We start from the raw sequence: 12,037 nt of genomic DNA, 5'->3' as shown, positions 1-12,037 counted from the left end.
CTCTAGCCACTTAGTTGCCACCTGGAACACCCTTCACCTTTCAGCTGTATTAAAGAGGTACATAAGCAGCTGGTGGCAATCAGCCCAAGTAGGATTATGGGTCTATATAATAGTTTGGAGCAAGTCAATTTAAGCTTGACGCTTTTCAGTGGAAGATGGAGTTTTATTTTTCCAATTGAGGAGGTCAGCAGAGGTGAAAGGTTGATACACAAAGGCACGCCTTTCCACCATGTGTCCATCCTCATCTACCTCAGTACATCGTTGCTCTCTCAGGGGCATTTGGATTCCAGTCTTGGGCCGTCAGCGAGCTGCCAAGGGAGGAGTTTCTTCCGTGGCTTCACTTCCTCTTTTGTCTACTCTGGGTGATTTGGGGTGTGGTCATCTGGTGGAGGTGTAGGTGCTGTGGGCTCAGGAGTGGGGAGCCCTTCCTCTCGAAAAGGAAGGGGTACTGCTGGTACCAATTCCTGCCGTGATTCTTCTGGTGTTGGGTCAGACAGGACTTTTGGTGCCGACTTCCCTTGGCGGGTGGAGCAAGAACCTTCCTTAACTAAGTGTCCCTTTGCTACTAATAATGCTGCTGCCTGTCCTCCTAACCACTGTGGGGGGTCCAAAACTAGCTGTAACCAGGAATCTGTATATGGGAAGTGATCTGGGTGCCCTGGCTTACAGGATACCCTGTGCCTACTTTCGAGACAAGGGACCTGTCCAGGTTTCCTTCTGATGGCCAACCCACCTCTAATGCTGGCCAGTCTGTCTCACACAAAGTTCTAAGTTTTCCTGGTGTCATGGTGACTCCATAGTCTCCCTTAAATCCCTTTTTGAAATTTTTCAACGTAGTTCCTAGTGAGGTGGGCTTACTTTGTGCCTGACCCATGTTTCCTCAAGACAAAATACCACGCTCACACCACATGCACACCACAAAACAACGAACGGGTAAAAAGGGCACACACACACTTTTACAGTTTACACCAAACCAGAATCAAAACCAAAATCAGAGTATCAAGAAATCCAAGCCAGGTCAAAACCAAAACCAAAGTATCAAGCAATCCAAGTCAAGTCAAAAACAAAAACCAAAGTGCCGGTACAGGCACGTCGTGGGTAATCAGGCCACACTTCCACTCAAATGCAGTGGGCAAGTTCCAAAGACTAGTCTTACCAAGTTTCAGATGTCCGGACTCCTCAAGTGCCAGTTCCTTCCCGGTGTTCAGTCACTGCGTTGATCCTCCATGGGGGCCTGCCACGCACTGCTCTGGCAAGGCGTTCCACCAAGGCAATTGCCTACCTGGGAGCACTCTCAGGATCCAAGTCGCTCAAGCTGGCCGGAGTCCCCTGCAGAGATGCTCCACAGGGCAGCTCTAAGCCGCCTAACGGGCTGCCTCGACCGTCCATTAATCACCTCGCTTCCCAGTCAGGGAACCAAGAAACGTAGCAGGACAAGCCGCAGACAAAACCCCTCAGACATCGAGTTAAAGAAGGAAGCAGTTTATTCAGCCGGGAGACTCCTGTCTCAAGAGCTGAGCTCTCCGAGTGAGCAATTCCTCTCCCTTTTAAGGGCTCACAACTCTAAGGGGGTCCACTTGAGAGGGTCGTGATCGATTGAGCAAGCAGTGGGTACATGACTAGGGGCTGCATGCACCGGTAATTAGATCAGAACAGAACAGGACAAGGATTTTCACAGTGCTTTTCTATACAATGTCTATAATCTATAGATAACATAACCGATTAGATCAGGGGTCGATCTTTAACTACCAGGCCCAGGGTGGGCTGTCTGCTTGTGAATTTCATTTGTGCCTTTTGGTTTGTACTTCTTTCTGTGGAGGCAGAAATTGGGCATAAAACAATATGAGGGGTGGTCTCCTCCCTTAATGGCAACAAGGCATGCAGGGAGCGGGCGGGGACTGGGACAGTGAGCAGCGACCAAGGAGAGCTTGAGTTTACTGTAAGAGCCTTGAGTGGCCACAGAGACTTTTAAGCAGGGACAAACACCTTTTTTTTTTTTTTTTTTTTTTTTGAGATTGAGTCTCGCTCTTGTTGCTCAACTGGAGAGCAGTGGCACGATCTCGGCTCACTGAAACCTCCACCTCCTGGGTTCAAGCAATTTTCCTGCCTCAGCCTCCCGAGTAGCTGTGATTACAGGTGCCTGCCACCATGCCCAGCTAATTTTTTTTTTTTTTTTGAGACGGAGTTTTGCTTTTTTTTTTTTTTTTTGAGGCAGAGTCTTACTCTGTCGCCAGGACTGGAGTGCAGTGGTGTGATCTTGGCTCACTGCAACCTCCACCTCCCAGGTTCAAGCAATTCTCCTGCTTCAGCCTGGGATTACAGGTGCCTGCCACTACACCCAGCTAATTTTTGGTATTTTTAGTAGAAAGTGGGTTTCACCATGTTAGCCAGGCTGGTCTCAACCTCCTGACCTCATGATTCGCCCACCTCGGCCTCCCAAAGTTCTAGGATTACAGGCGTGAGCCACCTCATCCAGCCCGGAGTTTCGCTCTTGTTGCCCAGGCTGGAGTGCAATGGCACGATCTCGGCTCACTGCAACTTCTGCCTCCCGGGTTCAAGTACAGCAATTCTCATGTCTCAGCCTCCTTAGTAGCTGGGATTACAGGTGCCTGCCACCACTCCCAGCTAATTTTTTGTATTTTTAGAAGAGATGGGGTTTCACTATGTTGGCTAGGCTGCTCTTGAACTCCAGACCTCAGGTGATCCACCCACCTCAGCCTCCCAAACTGTTGGGTTTACAGGCGTGAGCCACCACGCCTGGCCCTGGCCCTGTGTGTTTGATTAAACTAATCTCGATGGGTTTTCATTATCTAAACAGCATCCCCTCTCATACACACTCTTATTTCAGACGTTTAGAATTCAGAAAACACAAACAGCCCGCAGGAGAAATGGTGGCTGCTCAGTTTGAGTACCTGAGGTCCCGCAACGCCCCACCTCCTTTGTTTTCCAGAGGGGTTCAGAAAGCTCGCTGTGCTCAGGCCTGCAAGTCAGGGCCATAAGCCTTGTTGCCTCCGGCCATGACTCAAAACCTCGCCCTCACCCCCATCCCGTCCTGACCTCCTCTCTTGCCCCCAAAAATTGCCCCAGACCCCATACAGTTTATGCAGGAGTACCTCAGAACTGCTCCCCTCAGAAGCAGGGGGTTGTCTCTCTCCCAACAATGAGCTGCCACCTCCTCAGACTCCAACTCGATTGTTCTCTCTGTGTCTCAGGAACCACCCTCCAAATTGCATACAATGGCTGGGAACGGTGTCTCATGCCTGTAATCCCAGCACTTTGGGAGGCTGAGGCAGGTGAATCACCTGAAGTCAGTAGTTCGAGACCAGCCTGGCCAACATAGTGAAACCCGTCTCTATTAAAAATACAAAAATTAGGGCCAGGCACAGTGGCTCACACCTGTAATCCCAGCGCTTTGGGAGGCCGATGTGGGCGGATCATCTGAGGTTGGGAGTTCGAGACCAGTCTGACCAACATGGAGAAACCCTGTCTCTACTAAAAATACAAACTTAGCTGGGCGTGGTGGCACATGCCTATAATCCCAGCCACTCAGGAGGCTGGGGCAGGAGAACCACTGGAACCCGGAAGGCAGAGGTTGCGGTGAGCTGAGATTGTGCCATTGCATTCCAGCCTGGGCGACACAGCGAGATTCTCTTAAAAAAAAAAAAAAAAATTCCATACAGCGCATCTCACAAAGTGAGGTATCCTTGAAGTAGGGCAACTCATTTGAGGCTAAAGCTCTGAATCCTGGGGCAATCTGTGGCTCTGATAGGCTCAGGATACCAGCATGGTCCCTGGAGACCAAGAGGTGGGTAGGAAGTTGGGGGCAGAGTCTGGCAGAGTGAAATTGAAGGAGCAGTTACTCTTCTTGCCACGAGAGGGAGCACCAAGGCAATGTCTTAATCGTATCATGGTGTCAACCCACAACTCGTTCCCAATTTTATCAAGTCTCTCAAATATTCCCACTCAGAGGGTCCCTGAGTGAATAGCATTTTAACTCCAAGTTTTTTCTGATAACAGGTTATTTCTGGCCAGACGAGGTGACTCATGCCTGTAATCCGAACATTTTGGGAGGCCGAGGTGGGAGGTTCACCTGAGGTCAGGAGTTCGAGTCCAGCCTGGCCAACAGGGCCAAACCCCGTCTCTACTAAAAATACAAAATTAGCCGGGTGTGGTGGTGCATGCCTGTAATCCCGGCTACTGGGGAGGCTGAGGCAGGAAAATCACTTGAACCTGGGAGGTGGAGGTTCCAGTAAGCCAAGATCGTGCCGTTGCACTGTAGCCTGGGCAACAAGAGCCAAACTCCATCTCAAAAAAAAAGAAAAAAAAAGTTATTTCTTCCAAGCAGATATGCAACAACATAGTGACTTAGCAAGACAATGTTATGGAATAGGGAATAGGGTTGCCAGGTTTAGCAAACAATTTTATTTTACTCCTTTTTTTTTTTTTTTTTGTACAAACGGGGTCTATGTTTTGTTGCCCAGGCTGGTCTCGAACTCCTAGACTGAAGTAAGCCTCCTATCTCAGCCTCCTGAAGTGCTGGGATTATGGGCATGAGCTACCACTCCCAACCAGATTTAGCGAATAAAACAAGTGCCCAATTAAATCTGAATTTCAGATAAACACAAAAATTTTTTTTTAAAGACAGGGTCTTGCTCTGTTACCCAAGCTGGAATGCAATGGTGCAATCATAGCTCAGTGAACTGTCGAACTCCTGATCTCAAGTGATCCTCCTGCCTCAGCCTCCCAGACTGCTGGGATTACAGACGTGAGCCCTGTGCCTATCTGAAACACAATTTTTTTTTTTTGAGATAGGGTCTGGTTCTGTCGCCCATGCAGGAGTGCAGTGGCACAGCTCATTGCAACCTCTGCCTCCTGGGCTCAAGCCATACTCCCACCTCAGCCTCCCAAGTAGCTCCCACGTGCACACCACCACATCCAGCTAATTTTTAAAAAAACTTTTTGTAGAGATGGGGTCTCACTATATTGCCCAGGCTGGTCTCAAACTCCTGAGCTCAAGCAGTCTACCTGCCTCAACCTCCCAAAGTGCTGGGATTACAGGTGTGAGCCACTGCACTTGGCCCTACAAATAATTTTCAATATAACTCAAATATTTCCTGAGACCTATAGTAAAAAAAAAAAAAAAAAAAAATCATTGTTTATCTCAAATTCAGACTGAGCTAAGTATTTTCTATTTTATCAGGTACTCCGAAAGGAGTGACACATGCTTTAAGAGTTTTAGACACCAGCCGGGCGTGGTGGCTCACGCCTGTAATCCCAGCACTTTAGGAGGCCGAGGTGGACAGATCACCCGAGGTCAGGAGTTGAAGACCAGCCTGCCCAACATGGCGAAACCCCATCTCTACTAAAAATACACAAACATTAACTGGGCATGGTGGCACCTGTAATCCTAGCTATTCGGGAGGCTGAAGCGGGAGAATCACTTGAACCCGGGAGGCAGAGGTTGCAGTAAGCCAAGATCACGACACTGCACTCCAGCCTGGGAGACAAAAGTGAAATTCCGTCTCAAAAAAAAAAAAAAAAGAGTTTTACAAACCAAAATGTTTGCAGTGGCTGCACTCACGCCTGTAATCCCAACACTTTAAGAGACTGAGACAGGTGAATCACTTGAGGTCAGGAGTTCAAGACCAGCCTGGCCAATGTGATGAAACCCCGTGTCTACTAAAAATACAAAAATTAGCTGGGCATGATGGTGGGTGCCTGTAATTCCAGCTACTTGGGAGGCTGAGACAGGAGAATCACTTGAACCCAGGAGGCAGAGGCTGCAGTGAGTGGAGATGGCACCACTGCACTCCAGCCTGAGCAACAGAGTGAGACTCTGTCTCAAATAAAAAATGAAAATAAAATTCAGCTTTCTCTGTCATGGCACCCATTCTGGTGTGCATGAGGACAGACAGCCCAGATTATTTTTCGAGGAGACATGTGGCCCTGCCCACAGTATCTTCCACAGAACAGCCCTGACCAGAAGTGGAGTGACTCCCAGATTCTGGCTTCCTCTTTTCACAGTGAGATGCCGCGCTGCTGGGCTTCCCTGGTGTGGAGCGCATGTGGCTGTGTGCTTGAGCTGTGAAACAGTCTTCCGCTCCCTCTGGTCAGCACCTTTGGAAAGTTTGGTGAGAGCAACAATACTATCAAGGATTATCTGAAGAATGCCTTTTTTTCTATGTCAGTGATAACTAGCCATTTTAGTGACAAAGCCAATTCAGAACAAAGTAACCTGATACCAAAATAATTTAAAAGACATGATCTCTTTCATCAGGAAATGTAATATCAACATCTTTGGTTAAGCATGCTTTTCTTGTTTTTCCAAATGCTGAAGGGTTTCATTACTTTAGCTAAGCTTTCAAAAACGACATTACACACATGGCCTGGTGTTATCTAATGTAAAGCTGCACCTTTTCCCAACGTTTTTGGTCCAGGAAAGCATTTTTGGAGCTAGTTCGTTTGTTTTTTTCTTAATTGACCCTGGAATCCATGAAATCCATTTATTTGCAAAGTGTGTTTTGTCTCTTTTTATTTCTTTTTACTCATGTGGAATAGCCATATAGTTCTTTTTATCTTTCTTTCTTCTTCTTTTTTTTTCTTGGAGACAGAGTCTCGCTCTGTCACCCAGGCTGGAGTGCAGTGGTGCAATCATAGCTCATTGCCGCCTCAACCTCCTGAGCTTAAGTGAGCCTTCTACCTCAGCCTCCCGAGTAGCTGGGACTACAGGTGCATGCCACCATGCCTGGCTAATTTTTATTTTATTTTATTTTAGGGACGGAGTTTCACTCCTGTTTTCCAGGCTGGAGTGTAATGGCACGATCTCAGCTCACTGCAACCTCTGCCTCCCGGGTTCAAGTGATTCTCTTGTCTCAGCCTCCCAGGTAGCTGGGATTATAGTCATGCACCACCATGCCCAGTTAATTTAGTTTTTTTTTTTTTTAGTAGCGACAGGGTTTCACTGTGTTGGTCAGGCTGGTCTTGAACTCCCAGCCTCAGGTGATATACCTACCTTGGCCTCCCAAAGTGCTGGGATTACAGGTGTAAACTTTTTTTTTTTTTTTTTTTTTTTTTTGGTAGAGATGGGGTCTCATTACCCTGTCCAAGCTAGTCTCAAACTCCTGGGCTCAAGAGATCCTCCCACCTCAGCTTCTCTAGCTAAGTTCATAGGGAGTCCTGATCTTATGTGTACAGCTCAGTGAAACTCTGCATGTGTATATACCTGTGAAACAACCACTATTCTGATTCCTTTTTTTTTTTTTTTTTTTTTTTTTGAGATGGAATCTTGCTCTGTCACCCAGGCTGGAGTACAATGATGCGATCCCGGCTCACTGCAACCTCCGCTTCCCAAGTTCAAGCAATTCTCCTGCTTCAGCCTCCCGAGTAGCTGGGATTACAGGCGTGTGCCACCACCACACCCAGATAATTTTTGTATTTTAGTAGAGACAGGGTTTCGCCATGTTGGCCAGGCTGGTCTTGAACTCCTGACCTCAAGTGATCTGCCTGCCTTGGCCTCCCAAAGTGCTGGGATTACAGGCATGAGCCACCGCGTCCGGCCACCATTCTGACTTCTACCACTGGGCATTAGTTATGCTTGTTCCTAAATTGCATATAATTGGAATCATGCAGTATGACACATATTTGTTGAAAAAAAATCTGTAAGATTCATCCATGTTGTTGCACATATCAGTAATTCATTCTTTTGTATTGCTGCACAGTATTTCATTGTATCATACACCACAATTTATCAGTCTTCCTGGGGCCGGACATTTACATTCTGGATCTTGGCTCTTGTGTCTAGACCTTCTATGAGCGCCATGCTCTGCATATGCCTTATGGCATCCTCATTTCTCTTAGGTCTATACCTAGGATCTTGATTGTTGGGTCAAAATACAGGCATATGTTTAGCTTTCGTCTATTCTGCCAGTTATCTTTTTTTAATTCTTATTTTTAGGAATAGAGATGAGTTTTCACTATGTTTTCCAGGCTGGTCTCAAGCTCCTGAGCTCAAGTGATCCTCTTGCCTCAACCTCTCAAAGTGCTGGGATTACAAGGCGTGAGCCACTGCACCTGGTCTTTTTTTTTTTTTTTTTTTTTTTGAGACAGAGTCTCACTCTGTTGCCCAGGCTGGAGTGCAGTGGTATGATCTCAGCTGACTGCAACCTCCACCTCCCAGGTTCAAGCAATTCTCCTGCCTCAGCCTCCTGAGTAGCTGGGATTACAGGCGCACACCACCATGCCGGGCTAATTTTTTGTATTTTTAGTAGAGACGGGGTTTCACTATGTTGGCCAGGCTGGTCTCGAACTCCTGATCTTGTGATCCACCTGCCTCAACCTCCCAAAGTGCTGGGATTACAGGCGTGAGCCACCGCGTCCGGCCTAACTTTTGTATTTTTAGTACAGACGGGGTTTCACTGTGTTGGTCAGGCTGGTCTCGAACTCCTGACCTCAAGTGATCCGCCCACCCTGGCCTCCCAAAGTGCTGGGATGGATTACAGATGTGAGCCAGCATACCCGGCCCGGTGCCAGACTTCTAATCTTTAAAATTGTAACAAAATAAGTTGGTATTGTTTTAATCCACTAAGTGTATGGGAATTTGTTACATCAGCAATGGAAAACTAATATCCTAGTTCACCTGTCATTTCCCCTTCCACTAGTGAGACCAGTAGAGAACTGCATATGTATCGCCTCTCTTACCCAGGGGCACCACCGCATATCCTTATTTTATTAACTGTGGTTTGTTTATGGTGTCATAGGCTGAAATTAAGCAGCACTTCAAAAATCAACCTTGGGCATGGTGACACATGCCTGGAGTCCCAGCTACTCAGGAGACTGACGTGGGAGGATCGATTGAGCCCAGGAGCTTGAGGCTGCAGTGAGCTTTGACCAGACCATTGCACTCCAGCCTGGGTGACACAGCAGAACTGTCTAAATAAATAAATAAATAAATAAATAAATAAATAAATAAAATTGCCCTTAGCACCAGCTTGCATAGGGAAAAAAGAAGAAAAGAGAATTTTGTAGCCAGGCATGGCGGCTCACATCTGTAGTCTCAGCTACTAAAAAGGCTGAAGTAGAAGGATCACTTGAGCCCAGGAGCTCCAGGCTGCAGTGAGCTATGACCAGTGAGCACTCCAGCCCGGGCTACAGAGCAAGACTCCATCTCTAAAAAAAAAAAAAAAAAAAAAAAAAAAGGCTAGGCATGCTGGCTCACGCTGTAATCCCAGCACCACTTTGGGAGGCCAAGACACGCACATCACCTTAGGTCAGGAGTTTGAGACCAGTCTGGCCAACATGGTGGAACCCCATCTTCACCAAAAATACAAAATTAGCAGGGCATGGTGGTGGGCTCCCATAATCCCAGCTACTTGGAAGGCTGAAGCAGGAGAATCACTTGAACCCCGGAGGCAGAGGTTGCAGTGAGCCGAGATTATGCCATTGCACTCCAACCTGGGCAAAAAGAGCGAAACTTCATCTATTAAAAAAAAAAAAAAAAAAGCTCATGAAACTATTTGCTGTTTTTGACATGATGTTGTTAAGAAAGATTTTGTTATACCCAAGTAAAGAGACATGATCTCCCAATGTATGTTACCCAGACTGGACTTGAACTCCTGGGCTTGAACAAATGATCCCCTCACCTCAGCCTCCAGAGTAGCAGGGACTACAGGCATGCACTGGCACATCTGGCTCCAAGGAGAAATTTATTTTCTGTCCTTGAACCTGGAAGAGAGAGACTCCTGCATGAGTTTCCCTCCTTACCTTGGCTGCTAGTTGCAGTCAAGGGCATCTTAGAGTGGTGAAACCATCAGAATCACCTGGGCAGCTTTTGCAAACTGCACTTGCTCCTCCAGAAATTCCAATCTGTCTCCCTACAGAGATGTTCTCCTTCCTCCCACAAGATCCATTGCTTTGGCAAGCCTCTGTGCTATTTTATTTATTTATTTATTTATTTATTTATTTTTGAGACGGAGTTTTGCTCTTGTTTCCCAGGCTGGAGTGTAATGGTGCAACCTCAGCTCACTGCAACCTCTGCCTCCCGGGTTCAAGTGATTCTCCTGCCTCAGCTTCCCAAGTGGCTGGGATTATAGGCACCCACCTCCACACCTGGCTAATTTTTTGTATTTTTTAGTAGAGACGGGGTTTCACCATGTTGGCCAGGCGGGTCTCGAACTCCTGACCTGAGGTGATACACCTGCCTCGGCTTCCCAAAGTGCTAGGATTACAGGCGGGAGCCACCGTGCCTGGCTAACGTCTGTGCTATTCAAGAGCAAGTCCTACTACTCATGTCTGTTGGGTTGGGGAAAGGGTTAAGAATCATTATCTTGCCTGGGTGCATGGCTCATGCCTGTAATCCCAGCACTTTGGGAGGCCGAGGCAGGCAGATCACCTGAGGTCAGGAGTTCGAGACCAGCCTGACCAACATGGAGAAACCCCTGGGCAACCGGGACTACAGGTGCATACCACTACACACAGGATCGTGTTATGCCACCCAGGTTGGTCTAGAACTCCTGGCCTCCAGCAATCCTCCCATGTTGGCCTCCCAAAGTGCTGGTACAGGCTTGGGCCACTGTGCCTGGCCCAAAAATTTTATTTATTTATTTATTTATTTATTTATTTATTTATTTATTTATTTTGAGACAGAGTCTCGCTCTATCGCCCAGCCTGGAGTGCAGTGGTGCCATTTCAGCTCACTACAACCTCCGCCTCCTGGGTTCAAGCCATTCTCCTGTCTCAGCCTCCCGAGTAGCTGGGATTACAGGCACCAGCCACCACGCCCGGCTAATTTTTTTGAGTAGAGATATAGGGTTTCACCACGTTGGCCAGGCTGCTGGTCTTGAACTCCTGACCTCAGGATCTACCTGCCTCGGCCTCCCAAAGTGCTGGGATTACTGGCGTGAACCACCGCACCCAGCTCCAAAATGTTTATTAACCGCTAAATTGGAGCAAGCAATGTATCAGTGAGGGTCTCCAGGGCATGCATGTTTTGCGTTAATGACACCTGCACTCTCTTCTTTCCTACCTTTGCCCATTACCTCATTTTTCTGAGTTTTTGTCAAACAATTGGTTCTTTATCCTTTGAAGGGCAAATAGCTACTCAAGCAGCAAGTTAAACAAATGGCTGAGGAGGCTCTGATTGTTAAGAAGTCTGAAGTGAAGACTCAATTTACCTCCATCGTTTCCTGTGGACGGGTGAAGGCTAGCAGGTTTATCAATTGAGTCCAGTCCATTGTTGGGTGGCTGAATTTGCATTTTCCCTCTTCCTGCTCACTTCTCATTTTCCCTCACTCTTGCCACCCTGGATTGCACCTCCCAATTAAGCATAAGCATACAGGCTTTGCCTAGGCCTGTTTTCTAGGGCAACTGGACTCATAGACCAATATTATTATTAGCTGGTATTATCGATAAGAAGATAGATATACATGTGTGGATATTCCCAGGTTGACCCTGCATTTCTACTGTCCACCCTGATTTGTTCCCCAGGAGTGACCTTTATGGACCATACAATGGGCTCCCTTGCACTGTGGCCTCTGGGAGGTTTCAGACAATGAGAGGAGCCAGTGGGTGATCAGAGGATGGGAGGATCCCAGCACATTTGGAAGGCTGAGGCAGCAAGATCGCTTGAGACAGGACTTTGAGACCAGCCGGGGCAACACAACAAGACCCCATCTCTACAAAAATAAAAAACATTAGCTGGGTGGGCATGGTGGTGCATGCCTGTAGTCCCAGCTTCTCAGGCGGCTGAGGCCAGAGGATCGCTTAAGCCCAGGAATTCGAGGTTACAGTGATCTATAATCACAGCACTGCACTCCAGCGTGGGTGACAGAGTGAGACCGTGTCTCTAAAATTTTTTTAATTGGTTTGATTAAAAATAGAGAGGATGAGAGGAGAGTGAGATGGGGATTTTTCTTTCCCAGCTCCCTCTCTGCTGGTAAAGGCTGCATTTCTCTACTAGAGGCCATGGCTCCTAACAGCTATCTGTTCCACAGCTGCAGCTCTTGCTGGATTCCAGTAACTGCCTTCTCTCTGCCTCTTCAGG

At 47.4% G+C, this 12,037-nt stretch overlaps 1 protein-coding gene across 1 annotated transcript in view; it reads left to right on the top strand.

Annotated features, from left to right (window-relative positions):
- PRSS36 (serine protease 36) overlaps positions 1–12,037 on the top strand; it is a 44,491-nt gene that overhangs the window by 20,388 nt on the left and 12,066 nt on the right. The gene's annotated exons all lie outside the window — the stretch shown is intronic.

Source organism: Macaca mulatta, chromosome 20, assembly GCF_049350105.2.
Source record: "Macaca mulatta isolate MMU2019108-1 chromosome 20, T2T-MMU8v2.0, whole genome shotgun sequence".
NCBI lineage: Eukaryota > Metazoa > Chordata > Mammalia > Primates > Cercopithecidae > Macaca > Macaca mulatta.
Note: the sequence above shows the minus strand (reverse complement) of the source record. Positions and strands in the feature narration are given on the sequence as shown.